Below are 26,439 nucleotides of genomic sequence, written 5' to 3'. Positions count from 1 at the left end.
ATTCATATTATGTCTCTTTGATATTTTCTATCATTGCTGCTGTTCCTATAAAGTTGTATTTATTAAAAAAAAAAAAAAAAAAAAAAAAAAAACTGTCTGTCGTTTGCGCAACATGTAGGCTACATTTCATGATAATTTTGAGTTCGTGTTACACCAATGTCTTATAATTTCATTTGTATTTCTTTACATCACATAGGTCCATAGGTTCTTCATGTACTCTGGGTTAAAATAAATAATTACACTGCCTAGGAAATTAATAAATACATGGCAAGTCTTCAAAATTCAGAAAGATTGCTGGATGCTTCTCCCAAAACTATTCATGAACTGACAAATCGCAACTGTTAAAAAATGTAATAAATTTAGAAAACATGAGCCATGGAAACAATTCCAAAGTGCCAGTTAGAATCTTAAAACATGCGATGAAAATTAGGAGTGTTGCCAATTTGAAAGATCGAATAATGGACGTTTCATGCCCATTAGAAGAGTCATAAATTCATACTGGTTAACTATAGAACAAAAATAAGCATACCATTGGCTTTTGGGGAAAATTTACTATTAAAATTTGGTGCAACATGCTATGGTTTTCAGTTTTCAAAACTTCACTTTAATTCAAAATGGCGGATTTCAAGATGGCTGCCGTCAATGATACCCTTATAGTATCACTTCCCTCTAGGCATAATATGTATTACCGAAACCTTTATCCAGTTATTATCATTAATACGCGGGTCAGAAGCGGAGGTAAGGGACTTACGCACATAGTAAGTATAAACAATTAATATGCCTGTAACTTTTCACCAAATGAGCGCATCTTAAAACTTACTTCACCATTGTCTTTCTGATTAAATTGTAGCCCGAAATTATGTATCATATTACCCTATTCCCATTTAAAAAACTTGACTTTAATTCAAAATGGCGGATTTCAAGATGGCTTCCGTAAAGGATACCCTTACCGTATCACTTCCCTCTAAGCATAATATGTATTACCGAAGCTTTTATCCACTTATTATCATTAATACGTGGGTTAGAAGCGGAGGTAAGGGACTTACGCACATAGTAAGTACAAACAATTAATATGCCTGTTACTTTTCCCTAAATGGGTGTATTTTAAAACTAACTTCACCATTGTCTTTCTGATTAAATTCTAGCCCGAAATTGTGTATCATATTACATTATTCCCATTTAAAAAACTTGAACTTAATTCAAGATGGCTGCCGTCAAGGTCATACCTACCGTACGACTTCCCCCTAGCCCTTATATGTATCTACATGGTTGTTCTTTCATTAACGCTCAGTTTACAAAGATTAGTAAGGGACTTCTGCAATAATCTCTAATAACCACATCACAACTCTTAAAAATTATGTAAAAAAATAGAAAACATGCACCATGGCAAAAATTTCTGTCATCACAAATAATGAATACATGTCCTCTATAAGCTAGAAAAAATTCATTGAAATCGGAGCCGGACAATTGGGTGATGTCCCTTGTGAGTAATATTTATACTTTAAGTTATTCAATATAGAACAGCAATGAACCTCTACCATATTTGGAGTACTGTAAAACGACCACAAATTTTACCGTCCTACAACCGTAAGTTCAGAGTCGGAATTATCACATAATTCTTCAATATCAACATCACTATTACTCGGACAAACACCATGTGCGTGGGTTTTCTCGGGGTTCTCCCGTTTCCTCCCAGTTTCTTCATTCCACTATTTCATTCATTTCTCATAATCACTGTCTACTTTAGCCTAACCGGCATTACCGTGGGACTTAAAACTCAAAGATTTCATTTCATTCATTTCACTATTACTCGCTTCTTCATTTCCTTCTATGTCGCCTATTTCTCTGTATCGTCTTCCAATGGCTCTGGTGTTTTGTTCTGTTCCATGCCAAAAGCTGGTGACTTGTTCCTTGATTATCCTGGTCCTGAGTGTTGCATCCATGAAACTTCAGGCAATCTTTTATTTAAAAGCTTCCAGTTATAAGAAAGATATGTTAGTTTTCCTGTCCTCCAATGATAAACGATTTATTGTTTTACTAAATGTAGAGATAGTTCTTTCTGTGGCAGCAGATGTAACCAGAGCACAAAGGATTCGAATGGCGACGTCAGCTAATTCAGTGATGTCTCGAAACCCTCTCCACCAAAGTAGTGATCTCATTTGTTCCACTCCGTCCCACAAAAACTTCATTGCCCAGTTTCCTTCCCTGTCCCTACAGTCAGTCAAATGTGATCTCAGTAAACCAGAATTCAATCCCATTTGTTTTCCAACTTCACAAACGAACTTTACTCCATCCAGCAATTCTTCAGAGGTCAATTTGCAGCTGTGAAAAGTGGGATTGAGGCTGTCTCCCAAGGATTTAACAAAGAGGGTTTATATACGATTTCTACGTTTGGACAACCTAAGGCTTGAAGTCATACTACGATTTCTTAATTGTTTAAGTCTTGGCGAAACTAATCCAAGTTTAAAAGCCGTTCACATCTTCGTGAAGAAAGGGCGTAGGTGGATAAGTATAGTAAAACAGCCCGAGATCAATCTTGAGACGACAAGATGGTGGTAATGTAGGTACCCTCAGGAGACATTAATTTCTCATGTTTCAACTCAGACTCTGATTTGTTCGTGAGCAATGACGTAAACTCGGAAAAGTTAATTATTTCTCAAGATTGGCTTGATTGATGTTGTTCAAACTTAGATGCATGTATAGGTGTACACGAGGGCTTCGTCTAAAAATTGTAAGAGCTCATCCCCACCATTTCCCCCTTTCAATTTTGATCTCCTCTTTACCTATGAAGTTCTTCTAGAAAAACATTTCAAAAAATAGTTTTAGATGTCGTTGTAACCTAGAATAACATATAATATCCAAAATTGTATCGCGGGTGGGTCATGGTCAAAATTGCCTGCAAACCCGCATCGCACATGAACGGGGTCAATTGGTTATTATTTTGTATTTTTAGAGTGAATGAATGAGAAAACACGCTCGACAGACTCCAAAATATTAAAAAAGGTCACCGGTATGGTTAACAATTCTTACAACTTCAAAATAATTGAACTTTCGGAAAATACCCATTTTTTGGGTAGGTAAATACAAAAGGGGTAAATACCCACTTTTTATTTACCTACCCACTGGGTATTTACCCGACCCACATCTCTACTTCCACGTCCCTAATTGGTATGTAATTGAAAATAAATAAAAAAAGAAATTAAATCTTGTAAGTTTTACGTCCCACAGTTATATCGGTTAGGCTAATTGGGTCTGTAATTGGGTTCCCCTGGTATGTTACCTTTAAGTCTCAAAGGTAACATACAGTACGTGGCGTGTGTAAGCAAATGCGATTTTTACTTTACTGATGCTTTCTGATTTCTATGTTTTGTATTTATTTCAAATGTCTATTTCATGTATGTAATAATATGTAGAAATTCCATCTGTAATATTAGAAAAAATATTAAAAAAAAAACTTTAAGCACTTAAAATAGTTTACTTTAAGTCATTCAGTTACCTTTAGCTAATATCAAGGTTTGAAATTAACTTGAAAATTGTAATTAACAAAAAAAATGTCATTAATTTTTAATTTAATCGATTACTTTTTCCTATGGTTGAATTTTGATTCTTAATCGTTAAAAATAAGCATTAATATTTTACTGGGTAAGTGTATCTTTAAGAATAAAAAACGAATAAAGAAATGTATATTTTTAAATTCTCCACACTGTTTGAAATTACTTCGAAACTCTCACTGTGATAACCATTTGTTTGTAAATAATAGTGAAATATTAATGAAAGCTTCCATTTTCAACGTGTGTGACCCTGTGATATCAAGCAAAGCAACAAGAGGGAAGTTCAAGTGGTGACATTTTTACGATAACGTTTTAAAAATTCTCAAGACGGAAAGATACAGGTGGCAAATACAACAATGCATTTTTACTTCAAGTAGCAAAGATGTGTTCTGAAAGACTGATATGGTTCTTTCCTTGATTCTTTTCTTCAAGACCAAAAGATTCACTTAGTGAAAAAGTGAAAAAACAACACTGAACTTCATCAATACTAGTCAGGAACGTAAGAAGAGGGAATCACAGGCAGTTCAGTCCCTAATTTATCACCACGGTTAGAGATGCGCACGAGACGAGTCGAGACAGGATTTTTCTGACAAAATTCGAGTCGAGACCAGGGGCGTCGTTAAGGGGGGAGCCTCCTCCTCCAAAGTTACCAATTTCTTGACAAATTGGCAAATTAAAATACATAGTTGGAAATATGAAGAATGGCGTTTTGTTCAATTGACTTATCCGGTTTAACATTTTCTTATGTACCCAGTTGTTGCAAATTATTATCAGTTCTTCTATAGACTTGGCATAAATTTTGTGTAGTTCCCTATCTTGAAATAAATTGATATATTCGTTTAAAGTTTCTTTACTTGTTGCAAGTGATCACACTTCACTTTTGTTCATTTGATATTCCTAAAGATTTTGAAGAATCTTTAATGAAAAATCGGGAATTGTACTACTGACAAAAGCAGAATAGAGTTTGCATGCAAAGACAGACAGAAGAGGCGTTTCGGTGGCAAGTAGAGCATTGGACGCAGAAGCATTTGATACAAGAGCGTATAGAAGGCAACAGGTAGTGACTGGCAGAATTGATAATAATAAAACAAGAACAAGGCAGTGACTGGTTAGTATTATGCCTGCCATACATCCCGTAAAAAACGTGACAGTCCCGATTTTGGGCCCAAGTGTCTCGCGTCCTCGTAAATTTAGTTGGGAGAGGAAAATATCCCATATTTTAATTCCATCCCATTTCTGCTATCAATATAAGCTTATTCGAAAAGTGAAAAATAAAAAATTCTGACATTGGCTGGGATAATGTGAATGAACAATAAAGTGTAGCATGTAACAGTTTTGAGCAAGTTATCACAATACCCTGTCTGACTTGATAGCGAGCGAAGTTTGAAATGCTACTTTTTCCATTGTACCTAATAGAAACTCGGACACTCTCCAACTTAAAAAAAAAGAAAAAAAATAGATGGCTTTGAGTGTTTCTACATGTACAGGCACAGGGAAGATGAGTGACTTTTTCCTCAGAGAGACATTAAATAAAGTAACAAGAATTATAATATTTTTGAGAGGCTATGGGCACAGAATTGTGCTTAGTCCAAGGCTTAGAAATATGTAAATCTGGTCCTGACAATTATACACAACACAAAGAGAAAAATCAACTTTTCATCAGATTAAACTGACAAACGTTATTTTGGGAAATACTACCATGTAAATAAATATTGCTAAACGCGCGAACAATATTGAATGTAGATTGTATCACTGATTTAAACCATTTGCATGTTGTTTTTTTGTAAAGCATTTTTATAAGACATTATCTTAAGTTTTTAAGGTGATTCTTTTGTAGTTGGATTGTAAACATCTTCAGTCCGCAAAGTTAATTGCAGGGAAAGACAAGAGAAAAGTAGCTGCAACTTAGGGAACTTCCGCCTATTATATTGTTGAAAAACTAAATGTCGGCTAGGCTAAAGGAGACGGTGATGATGAGAAATGAATGAAATGGTGGAATGAAGAAAGTGGAAGGAAACGGGAGAACCCCGAGGAAACCCACGCACACGGTGTTTTTCCAGTACAAAGCTCACTTGAAGAGAGCTGGGATCGAACCAAGGACCCCATGCACCAGAAGTGAACGCTATACCACTGAGCCACCGCGGCCTGTTATACTGTTGTTCATAAGTAGAGGTACAGTTTATTTATTGGATTGTTTTAGAAAGTTTGCGGGGGATCTAAGGTGTCCCGTATTCTCATGAAGAAAATATGGCAGGTTTATTAGTATAAACTTTTTACTATGTATAGTATGTAAATTTGACAAATTTAAGTTTTTTTTTCTAATAGTAAAATGTCAAAGGGAAGTAGATGTTGATACCAGAGTGAATATACTATGTATTGTGTAACCGTGTATGCTTTGTGTGTGAATAAACCTTTCGCTTTGAAACAAAAGGTGATCATATTAATATAAAGGACAAGAATAGCTTATTTCAGTTCTGTTTTGCAGTAAGACTTTCTATTTACAGGGCTTTTGGAGTAGGGAGAACTGAACAAAAGTGTATTTTGGGAATGGTATCACCAGTTACCTTGCATAACGGGGGCCAATAGCCCCGGGCGCCACAGAAAGGGAGCGCAAAATTGGGGAGAAAAATGAAAAGAAGAGAATGAAAGGAAAAATCATTTGGAATATTACTGCTTTAGGAAGTGGTTCTATAATGTTACTCATGTTAGGAAAATATATGTGCACATATATAAAATGGAAGGAAAAAAGTAATAAAAGGTGCTTAAAATCAAGGAAAAGCAGGGTTTGTTTTTGAAAATTTTCTTACGCTTTGCGCCAACCGTGGTGGCGCTTCGCGACTGATCTGTTGCCCTAACTCATATTTACGAGGCCATCGTCGTATACTCTCGGCCTGGGTGCTGATATTCCACGGCACGGCACTGGGAAGGGGGACAATATTTTTTCTGGAAATGTTGTTCGATGGAGGAAAGCTACAATGGATGAGTCAAGTTATTTTGTCGCTTTCGCTATGAACCAAAGTGGATGACTCCAAAAGTCACATTTTGGGGGGCCAAACAATACGTCTGCTGGGTGAAAGCATAGACCGGTGTGTGTTTCACTTCATTTTCATACAAATGTGTTGCCTTTCCTACTTTATTTTTAATCCCGTAGTTGCTTCTTTCGGAAAGTAAAACAAAAATTGCAATTCTTCCTTTCTTTATAATATTTACAAGTCAAAGCATTACGTAACCATTGTATGTTACTTATGTACCTCATGAGGGAGCAAGCGTGGAAGGTGCCCCGGGCTTGTGATTGGATGGACGCCTAAAAGGGAGGTTATATATTAGAAATTTTCTTACCGGTATTTAATACTTTTCATCAATGCGAAATTATCAAATCGAAGTGGGAGGAGACTGGAGGACATAAGAAAGAAAAAAAAAACCTCTGCGCACTTCTGGTGAGGATTGGCTGGCGGTGATTACCTAAACTAGCCATAAGTTGTCAAATTAACAGTCGTGCATCGCGGGAGATGATAATGATTCTGAGTTGAGGTGTGAAATTTTACTCGAAACCGGGGGCTGTTCGTATTAGTATCTCAGACGGGGCACGAAATGGGACAAATATGAAAATAAGGTTGCTGTAAAGTTTTCCACAGGATTTATAAAAGTGAGAGTAAGATTTTCGAAACACTTGGTAATTTTTTTATCAAGACTTGGCAATTTCAAGTTTCATCTCTCCCAATTTGTAATGCTCGCTACGCCGCTGGTCTAGACACGGCTCTTCCAATAGAGAAATATACATTTTTCGAGTCGAGACATCACTTTTCCAGCACATTTTCGAGACGAGACAGCCACAAATCTTGTCTCGTGCGCATCCCTAACCAAGGTGGTGCAGAGGGTGGACTCATTTTTCAAGTCTGATCTTTACATATTTGAGCAGCACGTGTTGCTTTCCTTTGTAAATCGATTCTCACCACACTTCTGCATTATTATCCTCTTTGCCATTATCCGACTCGAAAGTTCATTAGCAATGCTTTTCGAATGTTTGCCTCTTTAACAGTCTTTTTGAACTTTTCTTTACATAAGTAGTTTTTATTTTATTATTTCTTTTTAACTTCATGTGTCATCACTTCCCATTTGTTGTCAATAATCTTATTTCTTTCATGGGCGGGAGAGAGGCGTATGGTGACTCAGTGGTAAAATATTCATTTCTGCTGCGAGAGGGCCCACTTTTGATTTCAGGATAAGTCAGTTTCTGGTTAATATCGTGTCCGTGTTCTTTTTATTATTATTATTATTATTCGGAGGATATTCGTATTGCAAAAACTCTTCCAATGTCATTAAATATAATTAACATCGTGCTAATAGGGCATGAACCTGGGTCATTAAACTGAAGTTTTGTTTTATAAAGGTAACCAAGAAAGTTCTGTCGCTTTCTGCAGAGGTCTATGTTCATTTGGCCCTCACACCGTGAGTTGAATGCAAATAGAGATAAGGCGAAGGTCAGTTGTTGGTGTGGGTATATCCAATATACTACCTAGGTAACTGGTTGTGGCAGTTCAGTTACACCGTGAAGTTATGTGAGAACAGAGTGAACATGGGACTTCCACAGAGCGTCATAAAGGCGTGTATGCTGTACGAGTTCAAACTGGAGTCAAACACCACTGCACCGGGGCTGAAGATATGCCAGGCCTTTGGTGAGGGTGTCGTTACTACGCGGACAGTGCAGCGGTGGGTTAACAAGCTTAAGGACTGCGACGAACCACTCAAAGACGGAAGACCAGCACATGTATAAAATGAAGATCTTGTCAGCAATTTTGGCTAACAGTGACCAGACATGTGAGAAACTGGAACTACAATTCAGCGTGAGTGAAGAAACCTTTCGGCACTACCTCCATCAACTTGGGAAGCAATACAAGTTGGGTCGATGATTTGACTCCGGGCCAGAAGGCAACGCGAGAACACACATGTGTTTCTTTGCTATCTCGTCTGACGAATGAGACAGTTCTAGACAGGGTGTTGACATGTGATGAGAAGTGGGTCCTGTACGAATCTCCATGGCGCCTTCATCATTGGTTAGCATCCCATGAACAGTTTCCAAAACAGCCGAAACCAGCACTGTACAGTCCGCGGCATAAAATTTGTTACAAAAATTCTAAGTCCAAATGAATAACAAACTCTTGCCCAGTTTTCTTATGCATTCCCTCGATACATGTATCAATCGATTAGTTGCTTCTAGTATTTATTCCAACTCCTCCCGGTCCTCCACCTCTCCTTGTCTAAAGCAGTGTGTGTGACGTAGTACACTCTTTCCATTCAGCTGAAAAAGAGACAGGAATCAAGTTTACAAAGTTATAGCTTTAAAACAGTCTTTTCCATTCATTTGTTCTGAAATATTTTTAAGAGCCTAAATTAAAGGAAGGTCGCACAATCTTCCCAGAGCTTTATAAATATCTTTAGTTTCATTCTTTTCTTTCTTTAAAGAATGCAAGCTAGTAAGATGCTCCCTAAGAAATCTATGGAAATTGCCAAGAGCTCTAAAATATCTACGGACAGAAACGAGTTTTATTCAATGATTCATTGAATTTCTTTTCAGTAAGTGCAAGCAAATGTTTCAGGGGCGTCATTTGGGCAGAACAGGAGGGTGTAATTCCCACTCTCTTGAGCTTCATAATTACGTATTTTTTGATCAAATGTATAGTAATACACTAATAAAAAGTGAAAATCTTATGTCGCCGGAGAATCTCTTCTCCCCCCCCCCCCGAATAAAGTCTAAAAGACACCGGTTTTAACAACAGACTTATAGAGCTACGATAGCACATTGCTAAAGAGCTTACATTTGGTTTCAAGAGTCGAAGGTTTGATCTCAAATCATATGACTTCCTGGGTGACATTGAGAAAGAGAGAGAGAGAGAGAGGGATTCAAGTATGGAGACAGAGAGGGATGATTTGTATACACAGATTTAGAATTGGGGAAAAAATGATCGGACAGCATTCGTATTATGACGAAAATTCTGATTTTGTGAAAGATAAGAAGGGAAGTTTTCGAACTGCGAGGATCACATTAGGCAGTTGTCGAATTAATGTGGAGAACTCTTTTTAGAGCATCAGATGATTACGAAAGGAGAGAAAGATCTTCAGGACTGACAATGAGGAATTAAGATTTTAAAAAATCTGATATCGGCGACGGGTTTCGAACCACGAACCTTGTGGTTATCGAACCATGACTTTATCCATTCTGCTACGGAGAATTCTATTACTGGTTCACATACGTTTCCCTTAGCTGCGTTGAAAGCTACCTTAAGGGGATATTCCAAAAGTTGACTCGGTGGATGCGCCGTTCAGATAGGACGTAAACCTCTTGTAACTTAGTTACAATGTGCAAAATGAACTTCCTCTTCTTCAGGACACTTTTTAAAGCTTTAAAATTTGTTACTATTGTTTTAATTAAGTGACATTTGATAGAAGCATCTGATAAAGTAGTGCCAAGCCCTGTGCGTCATTGTCTGTTAGGTGAATGGTTAATGTAAGTTACTCCTACGTGGATGGTCCGAGATTCCAATCAAGACCATTCTTATTGATTATTTGATTGAGCTACGCTCATACTGTATATTCCACAAGTTCAAGTTTGAAGTAATGTAGTCACACCTAGTTTAATTCGAAATAATTTTCCAATATGATATTTGTTAATAAATTTACATGCCTCTCCTCACTGTTTGTAGCCCTGCATAAATGCAAAATTGTTTTAAAAGTATATTTTACTTTCAAGTTTTATTGTTTTTTTTTAATTGTCCAACTTTATTTTATAATTATTTTCTATTTCTTAATTATAACATATTTTCTATTTATATTGTATTCTATGTTACACGTTTATTATTTACATTTTATGTCACCTTTGAAGAGGAGCTTTTGACAATTCAGAGCAGCAGGGTCATACATAGGATGCAGGCCTTTGCAATCAAGAGCTTTTGCCCCCACGAAATCAATACTTTCTTTTGTAAATTATATCTAATTTTAGAGATGATGATAGCAGGGGCGGATTCAGGGGAATGCGTTCGGGCGATCACATCCCCCAGAATAGGGAACATTTTATACTTTTTATTTTAAAAATAAATCATATCCTAAGTATTTTTCATCTTTGTATTATAAACTTAAATTAAAACCTAAAGTAGATAGGCCTTACTTTCTTAAGAAAGTTAATTCTGTAGAAGAGCTACTTCTCCTCTTTTTTTTTTTTTTTTTTTTTTTTTTTTTTTTTGCAATCCGCTCTTACCTTGATTTGACTTCGAGCGACCGCCCTTCCCAAACAATCATCCTGGATCCGCCCCTGGATGATAGACATTTTAGTAAAATATGCCCTCAATCGCTGAAATAAATTCCTGTCCAGCTTTCGATCGCTGAAATAAATTTCTGTCTACGGCCCTGCAAAACAGTGACGATTTTAGGGAGTGATCAGTTAGTAATGCCTCCCTGGAGCAACGACACTTCCCCAGAAGTCATATCTCCGATAATTCAGAATGTGATTTGTGCATTATCACTTTTCACTCTTAGTGTCTTGAAACGCACCAAAAAGGAACTGTTCTGAAGTATTTACTGGTTCTCCCTATGACCCCATTTCAATATGGCCAACCTTGGACATATACACATCTGAAATATCACCTTTTATGTCAGTGATCCCGAAAACTATCCATTCGACACAAATATAGGTTATTTTCGATTCTTTATCCCTGTCACCCTCCCATTGCCAACTCGAAGCCAACCAAGGCTTATTTTGGATTTACGCAGCATCCACAGTGTCACTTTTCATCTTTGCACATGAATTCGACACTAATTTCGTTCGTATTTGACTACTTTTACATGTCATCTTCACCTCTTGGTAGGGATTTTTTCAGTATCTCGCTCCCACAACTATGGAGAAATTTCAATCTACTAAGTATAATTATAAATTATAATCTGAAACACAACAGTACGGGTGATCTTTTTCGCAGACGAATTCGTTAACTACTGTTTCAATATCAATGTATTGGCTTTTTTTGCTCTGCATGCTGGAGATTGCCAAAGAGCTAAACTTCATTCTGTACTATTGTGCTATGAATATAGTGGTTTACTTCACTGAATACTGGCTTAGACGATGCTCTCGTCACAGGAAAAGTGAGATACAGTTATAAAAGAAAAACGAAACGAAATATTTAAGTTTTATGCCCCATGTTATGCCGACTACGCTAATGGAGACAGTGATGGCGAGGAACGAATGAAATCGTTTAATGAAGGAAGTGGGAGGAAACTGGAGAAACCCGAGAAAACTCATGGACACGGTGTTTGTCCATAATAAAGTTCATTCAGCGCGAGCTGGGATCTAACCAACAACTCCATGCATCATAGGTAAAGTTATAAAAGAATAGGCGTCTAAACAAATACGGAACACTACTATCAATGAGAGTTATATAAGATTAGATTTTTAGTTATTTCATTCTAAGTTGAAATTTCAATCAATCTTGATCTTCATTACTGTTCGAAATCCGGACCAACCAGTATTCCCTACTAGGGTAAAGATTAATTGATCGCCAACAGAAATCCAAAATCCTCTGTATAACCCCACGTTCCATTATTCCATATACCCAATTAAGAGTCCAGCGTAACCTACCAGTTAATAAGTTTTCTTCTTATTATTATTATTTTTAACACCTCAAAAATATAGGCTCATAATTGAACCACTGATTGGAAAAAGGGAATAAGTACATAAAAATATTTTTTCCACTTTTAAGCTTTTCTTACCAATTGCAGTGCTACAAGATTCTTCTTCTTGTCTTAGAGTTTGTCAGTTCTTTTGCTACAATTAATCAGTTATACACGTGTTGAAACAAATACAAATACGCCTCGGGAAGGTTTTTTTAGCGTTTCTGAAAACTTAGGTCTGATGTACTTATTCCCTTTTACTGGAAATAGTTGCTGCAAGGACGTGATAAATCTTTTCGGTAGACTTCACAGTCTATAGCTCCTTCACAACTTCCTTTTCATCTAAGGCTAAGTAGTTACATTTTAGACATTGAGGAAAAAGTGTGAAATTAATTAAAACCCTTCAAAGTGGAGTTACGAATCTTCAATGGACCCCATTTTGCTGTTGGCCTCGCTCAACGCACTCCCGTCACTGTTCAGGGTGCACGATGGAGTTTCTCCCTTTTAGGAATACTTTCGAAGACAGTACTAGTTTTTTTTTATACAGCTGTTTCAATTGAGTTGTATTTGCTAGAACTGTCGGTTAAAGGAAACAAAAGATCCTATACTGAAACACATATCATCTCTCTAGAAACTCTAATGGAAAACGAAACGAATCGTCGTAAACATGTTACGTTCTTGAAGAGGAAAACAGCAAAACATTGATTGCACAAACGTATAATGGTATCATTTGCTTGCAAATTTAAAACTTATAGAAGTTGATGTCTTGTTAGGTGAGGGGTTAGTGAACAGGATTTTTGTATTGTGGTCCAGGGTTCGAATCTCGTCCGTTCTTCTTACGTTTTGTTTCTTTAAGCTACACTGAGTTTGTTCATTCCAATTCTTTAAGCTTGAATTAAATCTAATACCAGTTAGTGAATTAAAAGTATTTTATTTAATAGCTAACATTATTTTCAAATACAAGACGTTATTACATGCTTGTCACTAGCTCACAATACTCAACTTTGATATAAACTCTTGCAGCCTTCATTTAACTCATTTCTTGACGTGTTTTGTTACAAAACTCATGAATCGTGGCGAACAAAATTGCTTTACCAGATAATGGTGACTGCTTTGAAACCAAATGACAAGTATGAGAATTAAACGTATCATGTCTGTAGTTTGGTGTGGAGAAGAAACCAAATAGCGAACGAAAGGTTTAAGAACAACCACGTTATTAATATAAACTATGCCAAAGATTATTCACTTATATGATTAAAAAAAAATCGAAAGAAATTTTGAAAGAACGAATAATACTAACTTAGAATTTTGTAACTGGAGGCAAGGAAATCTAATTTAATCATACTAAAACATACCATTTAGCGCATATAGAGCGTGGATCTGTGCTCAAGGCGCTAGCTAATAATCTGGAGGTTCTCAAGTCGGAACCATGTGTGAATATTTTGTTTAAATTTAGAATTTTTGGTGATCATTAGTCGGCGATGACACACGTTTCATTGTCTTAAGGTATTTGAATATTTTGATCTTTCAATATTTGAATGATCAAATCTTCAATAATAATAATAATAATAATAGTTATTATTATTATTATCAAAGTAATTCAATAACACGTTTATATCTTTAATTATTTCTCGATAATTACTCGAACTTAAGACGTCCTCGAATCTAAGTCGCACCACTATTTCGCTGGGCTAAATTAAAGAAAAATAGTAATATGTTATGGTTTTACTATTACTAAAGCACTCTTTGATATTGGTCATTTTCGATGATTTTATGTATCCCTCTCCCCTCTCCATGTTGGGGGCACGGTATGACAAAAAATATCCCAGGCCCGAATGTCATGTACGTTGAAAATTTGATCGAAATCTGTTGGATGGTTCAAGAGTTGTTCTATTTATTTTTATATATTAATCTCCCCTTCTCTTACCCTCTCCTATGTTCTACCGTCAAAGTGAAAATATTAAAACAAAAGTTTCTAGGCCCGAACGTCGTCTATGTTGAAAATTAGATCGAGATCGGTCAGGTGGTTCAAGAGTTGTTACGTTTTATTCATTTTTATAGATATCTCCCCTCCCTTCCTCCTACCCTACGTTCTACCATCAAAGGGATATGATAAAAACCACCCCAGGTCCGAACCTCATCTATGTTGATAATTTGATTGAGATCAGTTCGGTGGTTTAAGCGTGATGAAGTCATCAAGACAGCATTTTTATTTTTATTTTTTTACATAGTCCCCCTTCCCCTCCCCTACATTGTGCCGTCAAGGCAAAAAAATGAAAATATCCCAGGTCCGAACCTTATCTATATTGAATGTTTGATTGATTGGGATCAGTCGGATTGTTCAAGAGTTATTAAGTTTTATTCATTTTCATATATTTACCCTCCCCTCCTCTTCCGCAAGTTCTAATATCAAAATGAAATAACAAAAAGCTTCCCAGGTTCGAATTTCATCTATGTTCAAAATGTGATTGAGAACGATCGGGTAGTTCAAGAGTTATTCACCACCGAACATTGTCACTTTTATTTTTATATTTATAGCTGTTATGTATCTTTCCTCTCCTCTCCATCCTCTACGTTATTCCGTCAAAGTGAAATGGTAAAATCCATCCCTCGCGTTAATCGAGACGGGGACATATAGCTTCATTGCTGACGTCCCCATTAATCCCCCTACTCATACCCTTTAGTGTGTTTAAGTTAGTTGTTTTTTTGTCTTCAGTTGCAAATTTCTAAATTATTTTTCTTTGTTTCAAAATTCTCGCATTTCTTGTATGATAATACAAGTTAATAATCTTTGACTTGTTTTATATTAATAATCTGAATTGTTCTTAAACCTTTGGTTTCCAATTTTGTTTTGTCTCTACACCAAACTACAGATATGACAAATTTAATTCTCATACTTTACATTTGATTTCAAAGCGGTCGCCATTTACTGCTTAAAAGCACTTTTTCCGTCACGAAACACCCAGCAGAGGGCGTACGATATCGTCTACAGCAATGAGAGGAAACTTCGCCTTGTTACGTGACGTCACATGAAGCACATTCCGTTCAAACACCTAAGCAAAGCTATCATTTTGCTTCTGGTGTGAAAATGGCTCACTACGAAGCTTCTGTTAAAAGCAGCGTGATTGCTTTAATTGAGCATGCGGGCATGAACTATAGCGAGGCAGGCGCGAGATATGGCGTTAACCGTGCTACAGCACGGAGGTGGTGGAGGAGATATGAGGAAACAGTAGATGTAAGACGTAAAAGAGGAAGTGGGCGACAAAGAGTTTCCTCTGCCGAAGAAGACCAGAGTGTAATTGCCCAATGCCGTGAACACCCTTTCATGTCTGCCCGGCAGTTACGAGAGGAAACCAATTTCCCAGGCGATGTTACGACTGTCCGTCGTAGACTCAAATCCTTTGGTTTGAGATCATACAGGGCAGCTGTTAAGGAGCGACTAACAGAAGACCACATGGTTGACCGTCTGGCGTTTGCACAGTTAAATATTGCACGTGTGTGGGACGAGGTCGTTTTCACAGACGAAAAAATATTTTCCAGTGCAAACTTCGGGCCGAAGCGTGTTTACCGCCCCCTGGACAAAGGTATGCCTCTGAATACGTTTCCCGTTCTGGTCGAATGGGACATGTAACTGTCCACTGTCGAGCATGGATACGCAAGGCTGCAAATTTCGGAGGAATCTACAGGATTCCTGGTCGCCTAAACGCCCACAAGTATGTGGAACATCTGGATGAAACGCTTCCGGAAATAAAAGCTCATGTAGGTGACGGCATATTATATTTGCAACAGGACAATAGCTCGATACATAATTCAAATGTGGTTCAGACATGGTTGCAGAGGCAACCTGATGTCGAAATAGTTGACTGGGTTCCTCATGGAGCAGATCTGAACCCTATTCAAAATATGTGGGCCTCTGTTGCAAGAACATTGCGGGAAACCTGTTCGAACAATCCTCCACGAACATCTAATGATCTTTGGGAGCGTGTTGAAGATGCGTGGTCGATCTGTTGCACCCAACGCTATATCTATAGCCTGATGGATTCAATGCCACGGCGTATGGCAGTTGTAATCGAGTCCCAAGGGGACTATACACACTATTAATAAATGCTCGCCCACAACATCATCAGCCCTCTCGAGGGCTACCTAATTCGACCCACTTATTAACAAAATTTTATGAAATACATTACGCGACACCAGTGAATGTAAGTGTCTCAGTATGTTCTGCATTAATAAAGAGGCTAACGTGCGAGACTTGGTGGCCGAGTGGTATTATGCTTGCTATGTAAACCAAAACCGCCTGTAACAGTGGTTCGAATCTAGTGAAGAATTCCCCTACTTTTTATCACCAGGGATATTTGCAATACGCCTTCTGCTATGTCCGCCTTCGTACGGTCTATTATATGACACATAATGTGGACCGCCATAAGTTTTTACTTAGTAAACAATTTATAAATATATGAACAAATACCTAGGTATATTAGAGTAACAATGGAATATAGTACTTTCGTCCGACTGACGTCGCTCTGCAAATGTTCATTGTATTACACCGGAAGATGAATTAAATAAAGACTGGAAAATTTGATATAAAAATTGATACGTAATAAGTTAAAGACAAAATATGTAATTATAATCTCATATTTGAAACTAATTTCGACTACAATTAATTCTCTACCTGCTTTCATAAATAATCCAAACCAAACTTCGAGGTTTGGAATGCACAAACTAAGTGTAGCTAAGAGAAAAAAGTAACAAGAAGAGCAGAGATTCGAACCCACGACCACCAGCGTAAGAATTCCTTTTACTAACCCTTCATCTATCAAACCATGACGTGAACATGACTTTTGTAAGTTATAAATTTGTATCCAAGAAACACCATTAAGCGTATGTGCAACTACTGCTTTGCTCTTTTTTCTCTTCAAAAGCGTAACATGTTTAGAACGATTCGTTTTGTTTTCCATTAGAGTTTCGAAAGAGATTATTTGTGTTTGAGTGTAGGATCTTTAGTTTCCTTTAACCGACACTTCTAGCAAATACAACTTAATTTACACAGCAGTTAAAAAAAAACTCGTACTGCCTTAGAAAGTATTCCTAAAAGCAGAAGCTGCATCATGCATCCTGAACAGTGACGTAACTAACGGCATTGCGTTGAGGGAGCCCAGAGTAAAACGGGGCCCATTGAAAATTCGTAATTCCACTATTTTTCCTCGATGTCTAAAATGAGACTACTTTAAGCCTTACATGAAAATGAAGCTGTGGAGAGGACTGCGACGTCTACTAAAAAGATTTATCACGTCCTTGCAGCAACTACTTTAAGTTTTCGAACAGTAATGAAGAACAAGATTGATTGAAATTTTAACTTAGAATGAAATAACTAAAAATCTAATCTTATATCTCTCATTGATAGTAGTGTTCCGTATTTGTTTAGACGCCTATTCTTTTATAACTTTACCTGTGGTGCATGGGGTCCTTGGTTCGATCCCAGCTCACGCCGAATGAACTTTATTATGGACAAACACCGTGTGCATGAGTGTCCTCGGGTTTCTCCCGTTTCCTCCCACTTTTTTCATTAAACAATTTCATTTATTTCTCACCATTACTCTCTCCATTAGCATAGTCGGCATAATCGTGGGACGTAAAAATTAGATATTTCATTTTTCTTTTATAACTGTATATCACTTTTTCTGTGACGAGAGCAACATCTAAGCGAGTATTCAGTAAATTAAACCACTAAAACCTATATTCATTGCACAATAGTGCAGATGAAGTTTAGCCCTTTGGCAATCTTCAGCATGGACAGCAAAAAAAGCCAATACATTGATATTGAAACAGTAGTTAACGAATTCCTCTGCGAAAAAGATCACCCGTACTGTTGTGTTTCAGATTATAATTTATAATTATACTTAGTTGGTTGAAATTTCTCCATAGTTGTGGGGGCGAGATACTGAAAAAATCCCTACCAAGAGGTGAAGGTGACATGTAAAAGTAGTCAAATACGAACGAAATTAGTGTCGAATTCATATGCAAAGATGAAAAATGACACTGTGGATGCTGCGTAAGTCCAAAATAAGCCTTGGTTGGCTTCGAGTTGACAATGGGAGGGTGGCAGGAATAAAGAATCGAAAATATCCTATATTTGTGTCGAATGGATAGTTTTCGGGATCACTGACATAAAAGGTGATATTTCAGATGTGTATATGTCCAAGGTTGGCCATATTGAAATGAGGTCATAGGGAGAACCAGTAAATACTTCAGAACAGTTCCTTTTTGGTGCGTTTCAAGACACTGAGAGTGAAAAGTGATAATGCACAAATCACATTCTGAATTATCGGAGATATGACTTCTGGGGAAGTGTCGTTGCTCCAGGGAGGCATTACTAACTGATCACTCCTTAAAATTGTCACTGTTTTGCAGGGCCGTAGACAGAAATTTATTTCAGCGATCGAGAGCTTGACAGGAATTTATTTCAGCGATTGAGGGCATATTTTACGAAAATGTCTTTTCATCCAGGGGCGGATCCAGGATGATTGTTTGGGAGGGGCGGTCGATCGAAGTCATATCAAGGTAAGAGCGGATTGCAAAAAAAGAAAAGAAGAAAGAAAGAAAGAAAGAAAAGAAAAGAAAGGAAAAGAAAAGAAAAATATAGAAAATGAGAAAGAGCTCTTTGTAGAATTAACATTCTTAAGAAAGTAAGGCCTATCTACTTTAGGTTTTAATTTACGTTTATAATACAAAGATGAAAAATACTTAGGATATGTTTTATTTTTAAAATAAAAAGTATAAAAAGTTCCCTATTCTGGGGATACGATCACCCCAAACACACTCCCCTGGATCCGCCCCTGCTATCACCATCTATAAAATTTGATATATATGCAAACAAAAAAGTAGTGATTTCGTGGGGGCAAATGCTCTGGATTGCCAAGGCCTGCATCCTGTGTATGTCCCTGCTGCTCTGAATTGTCAAAAGCTCCTCTTCAAAGGTAAGACATAAAATGTAAATAATAAACGTGTAACATAGAATACAATATAAATAGAAAATATGTTATAATTAAGAAATAGAAAATAATTATAAAATAAATTTGAAGGACAATTTTTAAAAAATCAATAAAACTTGAAAGTAAAATATACTTTTAAAACAATTTTGCATTTATGCAGGGCTACAAACAAGTGAGGAGTGCCATGTAAATTTAGTAACAAATATAATATTGGAAAATTATTTCGAATTAAACTAGGTGTGACTACATTACTTCAAACTTGAACTTGTGGAATATACAGTATGAGCGTAGCTCAATCAAATAATCAATAAGAATGGTCTTGATTGGAATCTCGGACCATCCACGTAGGAGTAACTTACATTAACCATTCACCTAACAGACAATGACGCACAGGGCTTGGCACTACTTTATCAGATGCTTCTATCAAATGTCACTTAATTAAAACAATAGTAACAAATTTTAAAGCTTTAAAAAGTGTCCTGAAGAAGAGGAAGTTCATTTTGCACATTGTAACTAAGTTACAAGAGGTTTACGTCCTATCTGAACGGCGCATCCACCGAGTCAACTTTTGGAATATCCCCTTAAGGTAGCTTTCAACGCAGCTAAGGGAAACGTATGTGAACGAGTAATAGAATCCTCCGTAGCAGAATGGATAAAGTCACGGTTCGATGACTACAAGGTTCGTGGTTCGAAACCCGTCGTCGAAACCAGATTTTTTAAAATCTTAATTCCTCAGTTCTGAAGATCTTTCTCTCCTTTCGTAATCATCTGATGCTCTAAAGAGAGTTCTCCACATTAATTCGACAACTGCCTAATGTGATCCTCGCAGTTCGAAAACTTCTCTTCTTATCTTTCACAAAATCAGAATTTTCGTCATAATACGAATGCTGTCCGATCATTTTTTTCCCCAATTCTAAATCTGTGTATAAAAATCATCCCTCTCTGCCTCCATACTTGAATCAGTCTCTCTCTCTCTCTCTCTCTCTCTCTCTCTCTCTCACACACACACACAATGTCACCCAGGAAGTCATATGGCTTGAGATCAAACCTTCGACTCTTGAAACCGAATGTAAGCTCTTTAGCAATGTGCTATCGTAACTCTATAGGTTTGTTGTTAAAACCAGTGTCTTTTAGACTTTATTCGGGGGGGGGGGAGGAAGAGATTCTCCGGCGACATAAGATTTTCACTTTTTATTAGTGTATTACTATACATTTGATCAAAAAATACGTATTTATGAAGCTCAAGAGAGTGGGAATTACACGCTCCTGTCCTGCCCAAATGACGCCCCTGAAACATTTGCTTGCACTTACTGAAAAGAAATTAAATGAATCATTGAATAAAACTCGTTTCTGTCCGTAGATATTTTAGAGCTCTTGGCAATTTCCATAGATTTCTTAGGGAGCATCTTACTAGCTTACACTCTTTAAAGAAGGAAAAGAATGAAACTAAAGATATTTATTAAGCTCTGGGAAGATTGTGTGACTTTCCTTTAATTTAGGCTCTTAAAAATATTTCAGAACAAACGAATGGAAAAGACTGTTTTAAAGCTATAACGTTGTACACTTGATTCCTGTCTCTTTTTCAGCTGAATGGAAAGAGTGTACTACGTCACACACACTTCTTTAGACAAGGAGAGGTGGAGGACGGGGAGGAGTTGGAATAAATACTAGAAGCAACTAATCGATTGATACATGTATTGCGGGAATGCATAAGAAAACTGGGCAAGAGTTTGTTATTCATTTGGACTTAGAATGTTTGTAACAAATTTTATGCCGCGGAGTGTACCAGAAGAAGGTTCTCCTGTGTGTTTGGTGGACTGCTCGCGGAATCGTGCATCTGGTCAGAGCATTGCTAACAGGTGGTCAGAGCATCAATGCAACTCTGTACTGTCAGCAGTTGAGCCGTGTTCAAGAAAAACTCAAAACTATGGAGCCAGCACTTCTGAATCGTAAAGCGCCTTCCTGTTAGATTGCAACGCTTAGTCCGATTATCACCTGTTCCATTCCTTGGACAATCACCTTAGAGGACGCCAGTTCAAATTCCTAGTAGAGTGCAAAATGCACTTGATACCTTCTTCGCTTCATGGCCCATCAAGTTCTACCGCCTTCCAGAACGTTGGCAGAACGTCGTCGATGCTGATGGGGACTGTTTTTGATCTTCTAGGTACTTCTTAGTTGACATATCTATGTTCGAAAGTGGTGGGTGAAAGAGCGAAAGAACTCTCTTGGTTACCTTTATATTTTACCCACTGCACTCATTTTCTTCTGTAGCTGTCGAACCACGTACAACACCCAAAAATCCTTTGCCATCCTGATTCTGTTCAAGATATCGATATTCTGTTAGCGATTTTGTGTTACTTGCTGGGGCGTCGTTCCATATGTCATGGATCGGAAAAACCTTTCGTAACGGAATATCCTGGAATCCTTTGCACCGCCAAAAAAAAAAAAAAAAAAAAAAAATCTGAATCGTTAATTCTTTGGATATACCATATTTCAAGTCTTAAGACGATAACATGCCACATCAGCTCAAAGGCCAGTAGTTTTAAAGATATGCGCCTTGAAAGTTGTTTTTCGTACGCTTTCGGCAGCCTGTAACTGAAACTATGCTATTCCGAGGAAATGTTTACATTTTTTCTTACTTCTATGAGTAGATTCACCTCCTGGGCTATGTAAACTCTCTCTAGAAACACCCTATACCGGGTGTATCAAAAATTCGGGATCGATGACCAAGTTTATTATGACTAAAGATACAAAAAAGAAGAAAAAGAAAGGAAAGAGAAAAATCTTGGAAAAACGTGGTTTTCAATCTAATATGGTGGAATTTTTTGAACCTCGCCAACCATTTGGATGCTACACTAGTAAGGCTTCAACTGTTAAATGAAAAAGCAACATTTCCAGTTTAGCAAACTGTTCCCTTGAACCTTTACCATAGCAAAGATACATTGTCGGAAAACTGATTCGAGGTGTTCAGGTTCTCTTACATAACAATGTGCACGTTCCCCGTGTCATTTTTACGTGGAATTACGTTCTATTTGAACAGACTACTGATTTTTTGTAAACATAGGACGACTTACCAGTGTGCAGCCCAAACGGATAGTACAGATGAAGAAAAAAAGAGTTGGCTTAGGACGCGGGCTTTTGATATACCCGATATATATATACAGGGTGTAACAAAAGTCCCTTGCCATAGACCAACATACGAAAGAGTGTAAAGAGAGCAAAGTTGTTGGAAATAGGTTGAAATCTAAAGTGTTGTAATTTTTCAAATCGGATCAGTAGTTTTGTCTCTACACTAGTAGTTGCCCCAATGGTAACTGAAAAAGAAAAATCAATGTGGTCAATCATAGTGTTACAATAGAAGCATTAGTTCACGCAATAATTGAATGAAAAGCAAGAAAAAATATGGCCGCATAGGAAAGAAATAAAAATACTTCAAATCTTGGTTGCAGTCATGAGCCTCGTGAGGTGCAAGGATGGGTGGGAGTAGGGGATGAAATTCGTAGCGAGTTAAAAGTTGGTTATGAAAATCGTTTAAGATGTGAAATACATAATGCAGTTAAACTACACCTAATTCTGTTACATATAAAGTTTACTGGACAGACTGTATATGATACTGAGAATAAATTTTCGTACCTCATGCACGCATGGTACACGCTTCCAGACGCAACATTCCTGGACACTACTCTAACAGGTGTTCAAGTTGGTTTCCCTCTTTCTGATAGCAAGTGTGGATATGGTCGTACACTACGACACATACGCCGCAGTTTCAGGTGTTATTTCTCTACACACATGCCGGATATTCCCCTCCTTCAGGTGATCCATGGTTCTGGGTCTGATTTGATACACAGCTGACTCCCCCCTACAAGTAAAAGTATAGTGGCGTTAGGTCAGGTGTCGTGGATGCCCTTTCCACAGGACCCTTGCAACAAATTCATTGACCAGGAAGCACCTCATTTAGCCATTGTTACACTGTACGGCCGTAATGTGGCGGTGCTTCATCATGGTGAAAATGAATGCCTCGATGTCAAGGGCATATCATCCAGATACGTCTGCAGTGTGGGTATTGGTCTGATGTTAACCTACCACGCAAGGAAACGGTCTCTAATAAAACATTGGCGTGTATCTCACACCATACGCTACTCGAGGATCAGTTTGATGATGAACTTTCACAACTGTGTGGGGAATATCAATAGACCAGTACACATCATTATATCTGTGACTGTACTATTAAGATGGAAACTAACCTCATCGCTGAATAGAATGTCAGTCCCTAGATTGGATGCTGTATTCGTGTCTGTTGGAACCATTCACAGAACTCTTGTTGCTGTCATCTCTACGTGCCTCTTATACCAAATGTATCTTGTAAGGATGATCCTATTCACGTGACATAATTCTGGGGACAGACATATGACTCACGCCATTACCTTGTGCAGCCTTCCGTTTTGATCGTTCTGGACTGTCACCGCAACCAGATCAATACTCATGGCGCAGGACGTTTCAGTTCGTGATTGTCCAGTACGGGGCCTGTCCGCCACGATGCCTGTGGATTTGAATTGTGCCATCAGTATTGAAATGAGTTGATGGGACGGTGCTACCTGATTTTGATGACGCCTGTGATACTCTTCTGCTGCTTCCTGTTGACTCATTTCAGCTGTATGAAGGAGCAACATTTCAGCTTGTTCCTGCATCAGATACATTTCACTTCCTACAGAACACATGCCGGAGGAAACCGATAGAACAGAACTACACTAAATTGTTCCACATAGGTAGCATTAGACACGGCACGAACAGACAGCCACGTTACACTTGTACACAACTCCGATTGATACGTAATTCGTTCATCACTGCACTGTAGTGATAACGATCAAACTCAGTAAGATACGTGACCTTTATATACGTTGTACCCTTTCCAACTTTTTTCAGATGTCTCACAGGTTACCATTGAATTGGATTTACCTACCTGCTGTTTGTTCTGTTTTTGAAAGTAAAACAACTACAATCCACTATTCTAACAATACATTTCCATTATCTTCAGTAATGATAAATGTTTTGAAACAAAATAATTATGTTGGACAACATCATATTCGTGGGATTACTTGGCATTTCCGTTTCCTCCCACGTTCTCATTCCACCAGTTCTTCCATCATCATTTACTTGCCTTAATCATCGTCTTTCTTAGCCTAACGGACATAACTGTGGCACGTTAAACTGAAAAAAAGAAAAAAGAAGCAAAAGAATGACCAGTGGTGGAGGTGAAAGTGCCCCTCATACGAAACTCCATGTCATGAAAGGATGTAAAGGGGAATACGGGTGTAGAGCTCCACACCTTCACCTCCCATATTGGAGGTGGGTGGTCAACACAGCGCTAAGGCCTCCTTTCTTCCCCAGGGGCTGCACGAGAATGCTTCCCCAGGTACACACATTATCTCGAGACTGAGTGTGCCCCAGAGCCTCTAGGTGCAATGACGGTGGATCCCGGGTTCCCTGCGTTACAGCCAGATGCTCTACTACCTTGACCACAAAAGCCATTGCTAACGACATTTTTATTCGTGAGCGTGTTCGCTGGTAATGTCAGTGGTAAAGATATGACAAGCTAATAGTTTGCCTACCTATCGGATACTTACTCAGGTGGTCAATACAGAAATTGTTAACAAATAATATTTTTTACCCTTAACCCTAAGTGACCCCTTGAGACTATCGGTCTAAATTTTATACTTTTAGAAGCGGAGTGGAATGTCGAAACTACCTGTTTCTGTAACCGTACTCAAGATAGCGGAGATGTGACAGACAAGTGAGATATGACAGACAGACATACAGGCAGGACAATAACAATAGCGTCCAGTAGAAATCGCTAATAGAAAAGACAAAGAACATAAACTCATGATGGATGGGTCTTTATGGTTCGAAGATGATAATTGCAGAAATACGTACTCTGGATGTCAGTACACTATTTGCTGCTCGAGGGCATTCCAATACGAGAAAGGGTTTCGATGGCTCAGTGGTATAGCGTTCACTTCCGGTAGATGGGTCCTTGGTTCGATCCCAGCTCGTGCCAAGTGAGCTTTGTGGTGTACAAACACCGTATGCGTGGATTTTCTCGGGGTTCTCCCGTTTTCTTCCGCTTTCTTTCCACCATTTCATACCTTTCTCATCATCACTGTCTCCTTTAGCCTAACCAGCATAACCATGGGACGTAAAACAAAAATTTCATTTTATGTTTTTCCAGTACAAGGTAGTAAGTGTACGAAACTTTAATGTTAATATTAATTTTTCACGACATCATTGATACTTTTTTTCCGAACGAATTTCCAAGTTGTTACAAATTTCATTTCTTCTATCCAGGTGTGCCTTGTACCCCACGATGCTCATGATTGCAACCGAGATTTGTAGTATTCTTGTGTCTTCCCTACGCCATAATTTTGCTTGCTTTCCGTTCAATTATTGTGTGAACTAATACTTCTATTGTAATACTATGGCTGCCAATGTTGCTTTTTAAGTTACCATTGGAGTGACTACAAGTGTAGAGGCAAAACTCCTGGTCTCATTCTAAAGAGTTCAGAAGTTGAAAACCTATCATTTCCACCAACTTTTTAATAAACATTTTTTCGTATCTGCACTCATAACAAAGTTTCCTATCGCAATGGAACTTTTGTTTCCCCTATATACAGGGTGTCTCAAAAGTCCACTGACAGAATAACTCTGTTATTATCAGAGTTACAACAAAATGTAAGAGGGGAAACCGTTTCCAAATATGAGGTTTTTAATCTAATGTGAAATAACTTTTTAAATCGGATGAGCCGTTTGGATGTACACTCTTTATACGTCTAATGTTAAATGATAATGCAGCGTTACCATTTACCTGGACCCACAACATAAGTGAACGAAGTTACTGTCTTTTACGCTTACGTGTCGATAGCCAGCACACATTTCAAACAGCCATGCACTTTCATTTAACATTGAGCTCATAAAGAGTGTACAGCCCAAACGGCTCATCCGATTAAAAAAAAAAAAAAATATATTTCACCTTAGATTGAAAACCATATTTGGAGACGGTTTCTCCTCTTAGTTTGTTGTAACTCTGATAGTAACCGAGTTACCCTATGTCAGTGGACTTTTGAGATACCCTGTAGTGTCTGTATATTATCCATAAAGTCTGTTACTACCCCATGTATTGTCGAAACGACTGGGAATATAAGAAAGCGCAAAAACACGTCCATCATTATTTTAAGGGGCGTGAGTTT

General features: G+C 37.8%; 1 protein-coding gene across 5 annotated transcripts in view; it reads left to right on the top strand.

Moving 5' to 3' along the window:
* LOC145688213 (uncharacterized) overlaps positions 1–26,439 on the top strand; it is a 392,276-nt gene that overhangs the window by 226,722 nt on the left and 139,115 nt on the right. The window lies entirely within an intron of this gene.

Source organism: Thermobia domestica, chromosome 6 (assembly GCF_964235325.1).
Source record: "Thermobia domestica chromosome 6, izTheDome1.hap1.1, whole genome shotgun sequence".
NCBI classification, from domain to species: Eukaryota; Metazoa; Arthropoda; class Insecta; order Zygentoma; family Lepismatidae; genus Thermobia; species Thermobia domestica.
Note: the sequence above shows the minus strand (reverse complement) of the source record. Positions and strands in the feature narration are given on the sequence as shown.